We start from the raw sequence: 14,613 nt of genomic DNA, 5'->3' as shown, positions 1-14,613 counted from the left end.
CAACAACAACATTCCCTTCTCACCTCTCCCCCTAAAGACCCCAACATCTTTAGAATTCTTTCCCTGGAAAACCAGTCTTGAGGTGAAAAACAATATTACAATTTAGGATTCTTCTTAGAAACATTATCTATCTATCTATCTATCTATCTATCTATCTATCTATCTATCTATCTATCTATCATCTATGTATCTATCATCTATCCAATTGGCTCATATGGCTGTGAAGGTTAACAAATTCCATAACCTCCTGTTTTTTTGTTTTTTTTTTAAATTTTTTTTTATTTTTTTATTTGAGAGTGACAGACACAGAGAGAAAGACAGAGAGAGGGAGAGAGAGAATGGGCGCGCCAGGGCTTCCAGCCTCTGCAAACGAACTCCAGACGCGTGCGCCCCCTTGTGCATCTGGCTAACGTGGGACCTGGGGAACCGAGCCTCGAACCGGGGTCCTTAGGCTTCACAGGCGAGCGCTTAACCGCTAAGCCATCTCTCCAGCCCATAACCTCCTGTTTTTAAGATGAAGAACCAAGAGTAGCCAGTGGTTTAATTTGGCCAGAGTCCAGATACTGAACAGGGCAGAGGTGCTGATGATATAATTCCTAGTCTGAGTGCAAAGATCTAAGAACTAGGGTAAAGGTGGTGACTAGTGGCTGGTATTATTCTAGACTTTGAAGATCTGTGAGCCCTGAAGGACCCCTGATGTGGAAATATAGGAGAATATGGCTATCTCAGCTAAAGAGAATGGAGAACATTTGCTCTTCCTCCATCTTTTTGTTCTCTTTTGACTCAGTGGATGGGATAACTCCACCTAGTAGGTGAGAGTAACCTTCCTTCCCTAGCCAACCAATTCAGATGGTAATCTCTTTTAGAAACATTATATACAAACCTAGAAATAATGTGTTTCCAGCTGTTTGGGCTTCTTAGCACAGGTAAGCTGACATATAATGTTATCATCCCAGAGATCATTTACCTCCCTGCACCATGTACCAGATGATTCTTGCAATAGTCTATACAAGAATGCAGAGTGGGAAAGGTAGAGTTCAGACTGTGCTAAGCCCAGTGATTTACCTTTGGCCTCACTTAGAATACTTAAATCATTACAAAAGTAGAGAGAACTTCAGGGCAGAAGACAGCTTCTGCCTCCCAAAATTCATAGGCCAATGGGAGTTCCACAAAATATTACTGAGAAGGAGGAAGTGGCAAAGGAGAATGTTAAAGTACAAGGTAATTGCTAGTCTCATCTGAAAAAAAAATCTGCCAGAATGCTGATAGCTTTCATGGTGAGGAAAGTGTAAATATGCAAAGAATACGGAAGAGTATTTGAGTCACATTCATCTGTAGAGCAGTGTATTAGTTACTTTTCCAATGCTGTCAAGAAAAATTTTAAGTAAGGGAAGGGCTTATTCTGGCTTACAGTTCAAAGAAATAAATTCATCATGGCAGTGAAGGGATGGCAACAGGAGCCGCAGGTTGGCTGATCACATTGCATCCATAGTCAGGAACAGGACGTGGGGCCAGGATATAAACCTCAAGGCTCATCTCCAGTGATCCACTTCCTCCAGTGAGGCTCTACTTGCTAGTTTCCACAACCTTCCTAACCAGTGTCAACACCTGAGGGCCAAATATTACCACACAAGAACCTATGGGAGACATTTCACATTTAAATTACAAATAGCTTTATCAGTTTGGCTTTAAATAGAATAAAAAATGATAGCCGGGCATGGTGGCGCATGCCTTTAATCCCAGCACTTGGGAGGAAGAGGTAGGAGGATTGCCATGAGTTCAAGGCCACCCTGAGATGACAGAGTTAACTCCAGATCAGCCTGAACCAGAGTGAGACCCTACCTCGAAAAACAAAACAAAACAAAACAAACAAAAAAAAGTTTAGTACCACTGCTAGTATTTAAGAAAGAAATAAATGCTTAGCATACAGGAGCTCTTGCAGACAATAGGATTATTAGTGGATATACAGAATATTAAGGAGAAAATTTCTATACTTGAATAAGCCTTAATGAATCTGTCATGACCTCAGTGCCAGGCCAATTTAATACTTTTGCTCAGTTGCTATGGGGTTCATGTTAAAGGCCCATTAAAATATGTATTAGCGACACATGTTTTTGTAGCACATATTAGCACATTAATTCATGTCTTGAAAGACATACCATCTTCTTCCCCCCTCTCTATATATTTCTCAAATCTCCCCATGTATATATGAAATATATTAGCATTACTTATAAATAGATATGTATGCATTAAGCTCTTGAAAATTTATATGCACTTAAAGGCACATTAGTTTGATCTAAGTATATTTCCCTATAATGTATTGGATATCTATATGCATATCTATATATTATTCTATCATCCATCATGATCTGTCTCCCCGAAGGAAATGAGCTATGAATTTTGTGATCAATGCAAAGACAAAGGTTTTGCATGTTTAAAACTTATTCAATATGTGGTCTATGAATAAAAGTGCTATAGCTTAAAATATTGCATTTGGTATTTGCATAGTACCATTATTACTGAGCAAACATTTGTTTAGTGGAGATAAGTCATTTAAGTGTGATGAATGAAATTTTTTTTTTTTCTTTAGGCTTTCAAATGATAGTATAAAGAAATGTGATCTTTCTTTTTGCCTGAAGATGAGGCTACCCAAAGGGTATATTATTTCCAGAATGGATGCTACAGATGTGGTGAGAAACTGTTGCATCTCATTTCCAATAAGGCCACAAGATAAAATGATTACAGCAGGAAGCTGTGGTTTGGGTTTTAAAATGTCTTTACTATGAGGTAGCATAAGAGGAATGGGCCATTAAGTTGTATATGCACTCTGTTTTCTGGTGTTTCAAAAAGGCAACCCAGTATCTGAGGTTAATTCATTCTACTTCATCACATATTCTAAGAAAAAATTGGCTCATTTTCATTTTTAATAATCTTTTGTTGAGGTGACAGGTAAGTCCAAGTGACCAGTATTATATCTCCATGATGCCAGTACTCCTTTCCTCCCCTCCCACATGTGTAGATTGGAAAGTGTAATGAAAAGGAACTGGTAAAATACATGATTAAATATATTTTTGTGGCTAAATTTGAAATATGAGCTGGCCTTATTATACTTACTTTCTCAAGACATTACTAGAGGATATAATTTTAACAGTGGGAACTGAGTTTGAAATTAAGCCATAACATAGAGGTGGATTGTGACCAGAAATTGTCTAAAGAAATAGTGGCAATGTAAGCAAGCAGTGAAAACGATGGTCAGAGAGAGGGTATTGAACACTTATAGAAGAAAAGATGCTATTTAGAGTGTTAGGCAAGAGTGCTGCTCTAATTTATAATGTCTTTTCAGACTACATCAGGCACCTTGCCCACATTTTGTTGAAGGATCTTTTAAAAAAATATTATTTATTTATTTAAAAGAGAGAGAGATTGAGAGAGAGAGAGAGAGAGAGAGAGAGAGAGAGAGAGAGAGAGAGAGAGAGAGAGAATGGGCATGCCAGGGCCTCTGGCCACTGCAAACAAATTCCAGACGCATGTGCAACATCTGGCTTCAGATGGGTACTGGGGAATTGAATCTGGATCATTTGGCTTTTCTGGAAAGTGCCTTAATGGCAAAGCCATCTCTCCAGCTGCAGGATATTTTTAAAAAGTAATTATTTTTTATTACTGTGAACTTTACAGTATGAACATATTGCATATTGGTGATATTCCCATAGGGGGTTATACTTCATATCTCCTCTCTCCTGTTCCAATTCCACTGAAGACCATCCTCAGTTGGGTTGTTGGTATTCACTGTGGGGTCATAAATGCCCCAGTATGTCTCATTGTGTGTATGGGGGGGGGGCAAAGTCTCAGGATATACCTTCCCACCCTGTGGTTCTTGCAGTCTTCCTCCTGCAGTGTTCCCTGAGCCTTGGTGAATGTGTTATAAATGGTCTGTTCTGCATCTTCTGAATTTTTGCTTTGATGAGTTTTGAGTCTCATTAGTGTCTACCACCTTCTCCATGAAGGTTGTCAGGCTGGCAGTGAGGTGCTGAGGGATCTCAAATTTCTGTGTCAAATATATGATTTTGACTGCAAGGAATGAAAAACCCAACTAAAATCAATTTAATGAAGGGGACTTTATTATGTTGCATAACATGAAGTCAAAACAAGGATAGGGCTAGGCTCAATGAAGTCATCAAGGCCACAGTTTCACACTGCCTTTCCTATTTGCTTAGTCAACATTTTGACTTTGCCTGAGGCTTGTTCTCTCACAGATGTTGGATGACTTGAACTTTTCTATTTGTTAACCTTATTTTCTGGGAGGTCTGTCTCCTTGAATCTTCTGACTATGGATGGTGTTTTTCCCTAGGCTTGGTACTTGCCAATTATCGTGATGTCTCAGTCTCAGAGTTCCCTATATTATTTCCTGTATTATAACCCCTGGTGTCTGTATTTCTTGTTTTCAATTTTCTTAGTTAATTTTTTTGTTTGAGTGGAGCAAATCCTGAAGTAGCTCTCTGAGATACAGTATATGGAAGATATTTTTAATGAATCTTAGAACAGTTGAAAAAATAACATATTTTGACAATTTGAGTTAGATATAGGTTATAGTTTGGAAGTAATTTCCACTGAAAGTTCTGAAGGAATTGGTTTATAATCTCTTAGCTTCCCAGATCAATACTGAGAAGTTTGATGCTGTCTTTGTTCTTGATCTGTGGTATGTGATGTGACTCTCCTTATACATTTAGCTTATATTCTCTTTGTTCCCAGCTAAAGAGCTCAGGATGGTGTGCCTGTCGGAGATTTATCAAGCTTTTATAATAAAATATGATAAACTGGATCGCATATAAAACAATACTAATTTATCTTTCATAGTTTTGGAGGCCGGAAAGTCCAACTTTGAGGAAGACTCAGTGTCTGGTGCAGGCTTTCTGCTTCATAAGCAGTACCTTATACTTCATGCTGGGGTGATGGAGGGAGCTAGCTATCCCACTAGAGTCTTTCTTCCCCACATGCAGCTAGAGTCTCTTTCATAAAGGCCCTAATCTCACTAATGAAAGTGAATTCCTCCTGATCTGAGCTTCTCCAGAATTCCCACCTCCTGAAGCCATTGACTGGGTGATTAGGTTTCAATATGTATTTTTTGTATGTGGTATGCATGAGTGTGTGCAAATGTGTTTGTATGTGTATAGCTGCATGTGCATGAATATATGTGGAGGCAAGAGGTCAAGACTGGGTGTCTTACTAGATCACTGTCCACCTTTTTGAAGCAGGGTCTCTTATTGACTTAGGAGCCTATTAACTGGTCTAGACAAGTTAGCCAATAAATCTTTGGGATCCCGTATCTCTGCCTCTCTAGTTGTGCATCGTACACCTGGTATTTTTCATGGGCATTCTGGCTCTAAATTTATGTCCTCAAGTTTGCACATCCATCTTTCCAGCCACTCAGATATATCATCATTCAGATCATTGCAGTGCCTCAATGAGGTTTTCTGTCTGTATTTTGACAGGGCTAGTGTGTTTTGATAGTTGCCTTGTGTGTCTTAATGTTGCTATTTTGTTTGACTCTCAGGAGAAGCCTTCGATCTGGAGATTTCTGACCTCTCCTACACTAGGTGGACTTTAGAAGTTATTATTTTTTTCTGACTCTTTCCTCCTATACTTCTACTTTCTGAAAAATTGTATTATTTATTTGCTGAATCCTTATTGCTCTAATATTTGACCTTTTACCTGTATTTTTCCTTTTAACCTCTTGTTCAGGTTTTAGGGAGAGACTTTAGACTTTTTCACTGAAAATTTTTAATTTTCAGGAGCCCTTTTCTATTGTTCTCTCAATCCTCAGAAAATATCATTATTTTGTTTGTAGGTACAAAATATAGCTTATGTATTTGAAGCCATTGATTTTCTTGATATTTTCACCTCTCTGTATCATAACTCTCTTCTCAGTTGCTTGTATAAGTTTGCTTGGGACTCTGCTTCATAAGAGATCCTTCTTCAAATGTCTGCTGAATTTTTACAATCTGATCTTAGCAATGGGCCACGCAAGAGCTAACTGGATATTGTTTGCACATGAGCAGGCTCTGTGATGTATGATCTGCAATCTGCTCAGGCAGATTTATTGGAAGAATCTTTGATCTTTATTTTTTCTGTTGCTGGTAAACTACATATGGAAGCATGTCAAGGGTCCAGTGTATAATTCTTCCTTACAAGATTTTGGAAACCCAGTGTGCAGACAAGAGCTGGATATCTCAGGGATTTTGTTGTTGTTTGTGTGGATCTCAGTTTTGAGTATGTTGGATTTCACTTAGTCTCCTTGTTTTCGATACTGTATATACACTTGACCTCACAGATACTCTAATCCTTTCTAGAGAGTAACTGCATTTATGGGGAAAGGCAGTTAATAGATTTGATGATGGGATCTGGGTATCTGCTTTCTTCCTTTCTTTTTAAATAATGTAAAAAATCCTTTTGGTAAGTCTACTTTGTACGCTATGACTGTGTACCAGTTGTTGAAACTTTTGGACATCTTGTGAGAAGGAGTCACTTCTCAGCTGTTGGCACCAATGTTTTAGACCCAGCTTTCTGGGGTCTGCAGGTCAGTTGCCCCTTTCAGTGCTTGCTAATTTTCAAAATCTTGTGCTTCTCACATCTTTTGTATTCTTTTTATATAAATTTAGGGATCAGTGATGAATGCATATATATAATTCATTAATCTGCCACCTTAATTGTGAATCCCTTTGGTTATTTATTTTGAAGATTGAAGGCATTTTTTCCCAGAAGTTGTCTTGCAATGTTTACCCTTGCATATCATTGTCCAGGATGGGATATTTGCTAATGCTGAAACCAGTCATTTTGGCAAGGGGAATGAGGTCATTTTGATTAACTTAGACAAATTTCCATTTGTTCTTGGCATTGATGAAGAGTACCTTGACTAAACAAATAGCTGTGTAGGTGGTAAATGATTACAAAGTGATACTCATAAATCAAACAATGGGTACAGGTGGACCCTGGCCAGTCAACATGCACATGGTCAAGTAGAGAAAAGGAAACTTTATGAATACCTTATTCTGCCAGAAGATGGGAGAGAATTTCTATAGATCACCAAAGGGGGCTGGTTTCAGAAATCTTGGCTCCTACCCCATAAAAAAGCAACTTTAGAAACAAAACAAAAAAGCATATAGAGGGCTGGAGAGACGGCTTAGTGGTTAAGCACTTGCCTGTGAAGCCTAAGGACCCCGGTTCGAGGCTCGGTTCCCCAGGTCCCATGTTAGCCAGATGCACAAGGGGGCGCACACGTCTGGAGTTCATTTGCAGAGGCTGGAAGCCCTGGCGTGCCCATTCTCTCTCTCTCCCTCTATCTGTCTTTCTCTCTGTGTCTGTCGCTCTCAAATTAAAAAAAAAAAAAATTAAAAAAAAAAAGCATATAGAACTGCTTTGGAGAGTGGAACCAATTTCCTCATAAAGATCATTCAAGCCTGCAAATTTTTTACTTAGAACAAAATTACTCCATTTAATAAATCTTTTTTTAGCATAATCAGCCAATCATAAGTGAAAACCCATGGGGGAGCCAGACAACATGCAAGTTAGGACCGAGGATACCTTCTAATTCTGCAGGAGAGAAGAAGGCTTTAGGCAAAAGAAAGGTTCCTATTTTGGAAATTTAGGAGTGAACTTTGAAGGAATGGTTCTACCTCAGTGGTATTTGTAACTAATTGGCTTTATCTAATTTTCTGGTGCTTGGTCGAGAATGACTGCCTAAATGGGTGGCTTGAATAGAATTCAGTCTGGGTTGGGATCAGCTGGAGAGAATTCTGTGTTCTGTGTGTGTGGTGTTGGGATGGGGAGCATTGGCATTGAGGTCACAAATTTCTTCCTTCAGGTCATTCCTATGTGGGCTGACACTCCATGGAATCATTTCAGCTGAGACTTCTAGGCCACACACTGGTCTCAGACAAGAAGGCAATTCTTTTTTTTTTTTTTATGTTTTTATTAATTAGTTTTGTATTCAGCAAATACAGGCAGTTTGGTATCATTATTAGGCTCATCCGTGACCTACCCCCTCCCCATTGGCCCCTCCTTGTTGAGGTATATGGGTCATGCATTTTGGAGTTAGCCCACAGTTATTGGTACGATAAATGTCTCTGCATATCATGACCCAACAAGTGGCTCTGACATTCTTTCTGCCCCCTCTTCTGCAAAATTTCCCTGAGTCATGTTGGGTTCAGTTTTGGTCTGCTTCAGTGATGAGGTGTTGGGGGCCTCTGAGGCTCTGGCTCTCTGATTTGGTAGGAGTTGATTTTTCTCTGTGTTGGTCTCCTTCCCCCTTGTGCTGGTATCCGGTTCATCAGGAAAACAGCACCCTTGCTCCTTTTGTCAATTTTTCTTAGTTTCAGCAGGGGCCCTTTTCAGGTATGATGGGTGGCTCTCTCCTTAGGATCTACATCTATCTGAAAAAGAGAAGCAAGTTCTCCAACGGAGAGTAAGTTAGCACCAGGACAAATGAGATAAACCTTACTTTTTTTATAGAGAATTTAATAGGTATAGGCCCGCTTGTAGCCCATGATTGATGGTAGCTTGATGTTGGAGAATGGGCTTATGTTTGGATATGGTTCTGACTCGTTTCCCAGCTCCAGCTATGGGTCATGTTCCACTGAGGGGATCAGTTAGCCTAATCAAGAGCAGTTGGTTCCCCACCATGGCTGTGTGCCACTATTGCACTTGTGTGGGCATCACAACATGTTATTTGCTGCTAAGTAGGTTAGATCATGAGTAGCTTGGACAAATATTGGTCATTTCCCCCAGTCGCCCATGTAGCACCTTCTGGCACTAGACGTGCTCACTGTCTGGGGACTGACTCTGAAGGAGGCAATGCTTTATAGGTAATATTTTCAGTTCATGAAAAGTGCCATTGAGGGAGAGTTCTCAGGGGCCTTTTCCTAGATAGTCAGGAGGAGGCAGTTTTTTCTGAGCTTCATGTTTAAGGAGAAAGAAGTCCAAAGCTGTTTCAGTTACTCTGAAAAATGAAACAAACTATAGAATATCCCCAGATCTCTGTGACTTCATAGTACCAAGTTTGATAGTTTTGTCTTATGGTGGCAATTATCAAACAAATTGAATGCTGGACTGGAGCTGCAGCTCAGTGGTAGACTACTTGCCTAGTATGCACAAGGGTCTTGGCTCAATCCCCAACAGTGCCAAAAACAAAACAAAACAAAAGCAACAAAATCAAAGAAAATTAAGTGCTTTGGGTCACCAAGTATGATAAAATGAAGAGAGAGAGTGTGCAACCAGTTTTGAGCAACATAATTTCCTGGGATTAGGAGGTGACAATGATCACAGAAGAGGAAAGTAAACTGAATTCCTAGTGCCTGCTGTAGAGAGGAAAAGAATGTGGCTGAGAAGGAACTCTGGGTTGAAGAACAGAAAGGCCCCTGTGGGGATTCCCAAATACAATGCCTTGCATTATTCAAAGCTCTATTATCATGTATAATTCTCTGATTACTCTTTAGGTTGTATATAGTTCTTATCTTTTGTCCTGTATTTTTCTAATGAGTGAATAAATTTCCTGAGGGTAAAGTAACCCAAAAGTACATAACTAGATAGACGTTGGTCTAGAACTAAGAAAAGATCAGAGCCTTTTCTAGTATAACTCCAGTGTGACCTAAAATAAGAAAATCTTTCTGATCTAAAGGATGCCTACAGTATATTAGAGAGAAAAGGATGTGCTTAGGTCAGAAAGATATCAGATTTTTCTCTTTTTCTTTCTTTCTTTCTTTCTTTCTTTCTTTCTTTCTTTCTTTCTTTCTTTCTTTCTTTCTTTTTTTTTCGAGGTAGGGTCTCACTCTAGCCCAGGCTGACCTGAAGTTCACTATGTAGTCTCAGGATGGCCTGGAACTCATGGCAATTGTCCTACCTCTGCCTGAGATTAAAGGTGTGCACCACTATGCCCAGCCCAGAGTTTTCTTTTTGACTAGTATTTTACAGTGCTGTGTATCAAACCAGGGGACTCATGAGATTAGGCAAACACTGTACCCTAAGCTATCTTTACCCTGAGAATGGTCTTAGTAGAGGAAATTCCACTTGCAAGGCCCTAAGGAAGGGGAGAGAATAGCATTTCCTAAGAGCCAAAAGCAGACCAATGAGGTAAGACTTGGAAAAGTAACATGAACATTGGTAAGAGATAAGTCTAAGTATGCAGGAGCACAGATTAGAAAGGGACCTGAGGGAGAGTTTTCACTTCTTTAAGCCAAACTGTTCCATACCTCAGCAGATTCCCTCCAAAGTTGGATCAGCACTCTATTTCCCTTACATTTTCACTAGTACCACATGTGACCATCCTCTAAGCCCACTCAGGTAGGGAGAAGGCAATATGGAATTAGTGTAAGTAATAAGTCTATTTGCATACTAATCTTAGTATGAAGAAATAGCACATTCTTCACATAGTGCTTTTATGCTGCAAATGAATATATCTTGTATTGAATAAAGCACATTTATTTCAATAAACACTTTAGTTCCCAGAATCTTTTAGCTATTATCCAGATTGCCCCTGTAACTCTTGCCTTATCAGTTTATGCAAAGAGTAGAGTTATAACTCCCTTTTCTGGATAAACCAGTGTGGCTTAAAAGTTGCTACACTTGAAGTAGCATGTAGTTACTGAGCTTTTCACTTTTTCCATATTACTTGGTTCCTCCTGTGGTTCACTTTTCAGTGCCCATCTTTGTTAATTTTCATATGCCCAGGAGCCTACCACAATCTTCCCACCACTCAGATTCTTCTACTAACTTTGCTCACTCCCTTTGGAAATATTAGCACAGCTGCTTTTGCACTCAAGGGCTCAGAGAGTTTTCTTGGTATGTGGAATGGGATAGCCATCGAAGTTGGATGTTGCCTGTGTCACCTCCCTGAGGTTGGCTTTCCTTCTACCATCATTTCCTATACTTTGGAATCCACAGCTGTGTTGGATGAAACATGTGTCAACACAGATGTATGTGGAAAGCAGAGACTTGCTGTTTATAGCCTCCTCCAGCTTCATACTTATACAAGGACAGCACTTTCTAAGCAGCAGAACATCTCTGAGGATCTCCACACCTACAATTTCAGCTCCAAAGGTTTAATAGAAAGAGAGAAAATCTTTTGTTCTTGTAGTCAAGGGTCATTAAACTTACTCTGAGGCCAACTTCATTGATTTTTAAACAAAATTTCATAGGAACAAGACATATTTATTTATTTACATATTGCTTACAGCTGCTTCCACGCTACAGTGGCAAAGCTGACAAAATATATGATCTGCAAAGCCCAAAGTATTTACTATGGGGGCATGCACAAATTGCTTATTTTTTTTATTTAGGTCATTATCTAGTTTATAAAACCATATAGAGACTTTCTTTAATATGGAGAGTGAGTGATATAACTAATTTATAATTTTTTGCTGTTATTTGAGGCAGGATCTCTGTAGCTTGAATTACTCATATTTCTGCCTCCCAGATTCTGATATTCTGGGATTACAGGCATGCATGGGATTGCTGCTAGACCCCTGACTTTGTGGTTTTGGCCTTGTGGAGCTGATTTTCAAAAGTAATGTGGAAGGATTTGAAACCTTGGCCTATGAAATCCCTTAAAGTGCTGTAAGTGCAGCTTGATGGACTATTCTGGTTAAAGTTGAAACATCTGAATGTAGTAAGAACTATGGACTTGAGGTTTGGCTTATGAGGGTGAGTAAAAGCTTTGCCTAGACTGGGCTAGAAGCAGTTTATGCAAGAAGCTTCCTATTATGCTTATGTCCTGAGAATTTGTGCAGGGTTGCAATGCGCAGAAAAACAGACTGGTGTGAATAGAGGGATATGGCACAGAAATGAAATCTTTGGACTGAAGCTTTTACCTGTTCAGCTGCAATTATATTAGAGGTTACAACCTTTGAGAATGGGTCACCTGACCTGCACTGGGACAACAGGAAGAATGTAGATTCTTTTGAAGGGGCCTGAGTGCTCAAGGAGTGTCCTGTTCTTCAAAGTTTGTTTTATTCCCCTCTGAATTAAGCAATTGGCATATTGTGGAGCCTAAGAAATGCAAGAAAGAGAGGGTCATTGAGTTTGCAACATGGACTTCTGTTTGTGAGTAGCCTAGCTGGAGGGGCAAAATTGCAACTCCAGAGACTTGTTCCTGGTTAGAATTACTGACTAGAGTTATTAGACTTGGAACTAAAGAGTTTGATGTTTGCCCTGTTTATATCTTATATTGGCTGAATATTTCTTTGTTCTGCCCAGTGCCATATTTTGCAATATGAGTGTTTACTCTGTGCCATTATGTTTTGTTTTTTTTTTTTTTTTTGGTATTATGGCCTAGTTAAAAGATCTTGGACTAGGGGAATGTTTTTGAACATCATTAAGATTGATAAGAACTATGGAGAACTGTAAAGTTGGATGAATGCATTGTATTTTAAGGCTGGTGTAATACTTTTCAGAAATTCCCTTCTTACTTGTTTATTGTATAAACACCAAGGCTTACACTTCCTTGCTAAGCATTCCCATAAATGGAAGAGAATGCCATAGCCTCCTTTTTCCTTCATAATTCACCCATCTATTACCGAATTCATCATATCCTCCCTCATAGGGGAGTGGAACTAAGTAGTTTCCAGCTCTAGGAGTCCACTTCGGTGGTGTCCACCATCTGCCCTTGATCAAGTACTGAACATATCCCCCAGGAAGTTTCCTGGTGGGAATGCCTAAGTTTTGCAACTCCTTTTCTGCAGAACTGTCATGCTTCTTATGAACATTACCGATCAACATTTCTACTTTCATATTCTCAGGCTCAGTATCGTTCTCAAACATCATAAGCTGTTTTTGCTCTACACCATCAAAAAATTGTCCTAAAGTTAATTTTTTATTCTTAGTAGAGTTATACATTCCCTCCATTGCCCTAATTATAGGAGGGGCACATTCAATGCTTAGATTGTTTCTTGTACTCTGATTGCGTGCATGATTACTAGTAAGTGTTGAATTACCTGTTCTTAGACAAACAACTAGAGGGAAGCAGGAAAGAAACAGAGTGCAGAAAACAGCCCATTGGCGCCAGCAATCGGGTCTTTGTGACTTCTTATGGGCAGCAGGAACCATTACAGTAACTGACTGCCAAGGGGTCACCGGGGGCATCCCTCCGAGGAGTGCTGGCCCTCTGTCCTCAGCTCTCTTCCAGTGTAGAGGCATCTTTGCTACACAGGCGAGGTCGCCGTGGATGTAGCAGTTATTGGTTTATGAGAGCCAAGGGTTAAATTTGATGGTTTGACTTAGGTGTCCCCCATAAACTTAGGTATGCTGAATGCTAGTCTTCCCAGCTGATAGCAATTGGAAATTAAAGCCTCCTGGAGGGAGTGTATTGTTAGGGGAGTGCTTATGGATGTTACAGCCAGTTTCCCCATGCCAGGGTTTGACACACTCTCCTATTGTTGTTGTCCACCTGATGTTGGTGAGGGGGTGATGTTCACCCTCTGCTCATGTCATCATTTTCCCTGTCATCATGGAGCTTCCCCCTTGAGTCTGTAAGCCAAAATAAAACTTTTTGCCCCATCACAGGGTGCTCTTGGTCAGGTGGTTTCTGTCAGCAATGTGAACCTGATTGCAACAGCCATGGACATAATATTGAGAAGGTATAACTGATCAAATATTGTACAATATTCTTGGATCTGGCCCCAGATATAGGTATTAGTCATAAAAATGGATTATCTTTCTTATTTCTGAGATCTTTTGTTAAGTAGGTCTCTGTCTAGCCTCTCAACCCTTCTTAAACACTAGTGTGGTAGTTTGAATGTGAATGTATGCCCCACATAGCCTGAGGTATTTTTCATTATTAAGCTTGCAACTTGCATCCCCAGCAGGGCTCAGCTGGTAGCACTGGGAGCAGGTTGGTAGTCCAGCCCTAAGGTTTGAGCTCTGGCTATTCATGTGTGCTGACTGTTGACTTTACTCTCTCTGCTGAGCTGAAGTATGATGGAGTAAGCCAGCTTCTTCTGTCATTGATGTAACTTCCCCTGGATTCTGTAATTCTAAAGTAAAAGCTTTCTTCCCATAAGCCACATCTGGTTGAGAGTCCAGCAACACAAAGGTAACTGCAACAACTAGGTTGTGATTTTTATGCTTTTGCCTGATCATCCTCACCCTCCTCTATGGTGCAGTGAGAAGACCTCACCCCCACAGGATCCCATGATTCTTGCTTTTGTCCACAAACAGTGTTGACTTGAAATGATGTTACCTTCTGAAGTGATGAGCAGGAACCCCTGTGGTATTCTCTGATTTATCTCAGATGAAACTTTCTTCTAGCAGTTGTATACTTAAGGAATTGAATATACCCTCAAGTGTAAGATCTTATAGTTTATTTTACTGTTTTTGTCAGTATCTGAGATGGACAGGGCCAATGTCAAGATACAAGCAAAAGAAGAGCAGCTTCACTGCATGTAAAAAATATCATCTGTGCTCTTTAATCCCTTACCTCAGTGGACTGATGGAAAGAAGAAATAACTTCTCTCTGCCTCTCCTTTTAGTTTTTTCTGTTTCCTTTATTTCTCAATAGCTGGTGACCTCCAGATTGTTCTGTTTTAATATTTGCTATTATTGCAGCTACCACCTGCATGTCCTCTAAAT

Source organism: Jaculus jaculus, chromosome 8 (genome assembly GCF_020740685.1).
Source record: "Jaculus jaculus isolate mJacJac1 chromosome 8, mJacJac1.mat.Y.cur, whole genome shotgun sequence".
In the NCBI taxonomy this organism is placed as follows: Eukaryota; Metazoa; Chordata; class Mammalia; order Rodentia; family Dipodidae; genus Jaculus; species Jaculus jaculus.
This window is presented reverse-complemented; position numbering follows the sequence as displayed.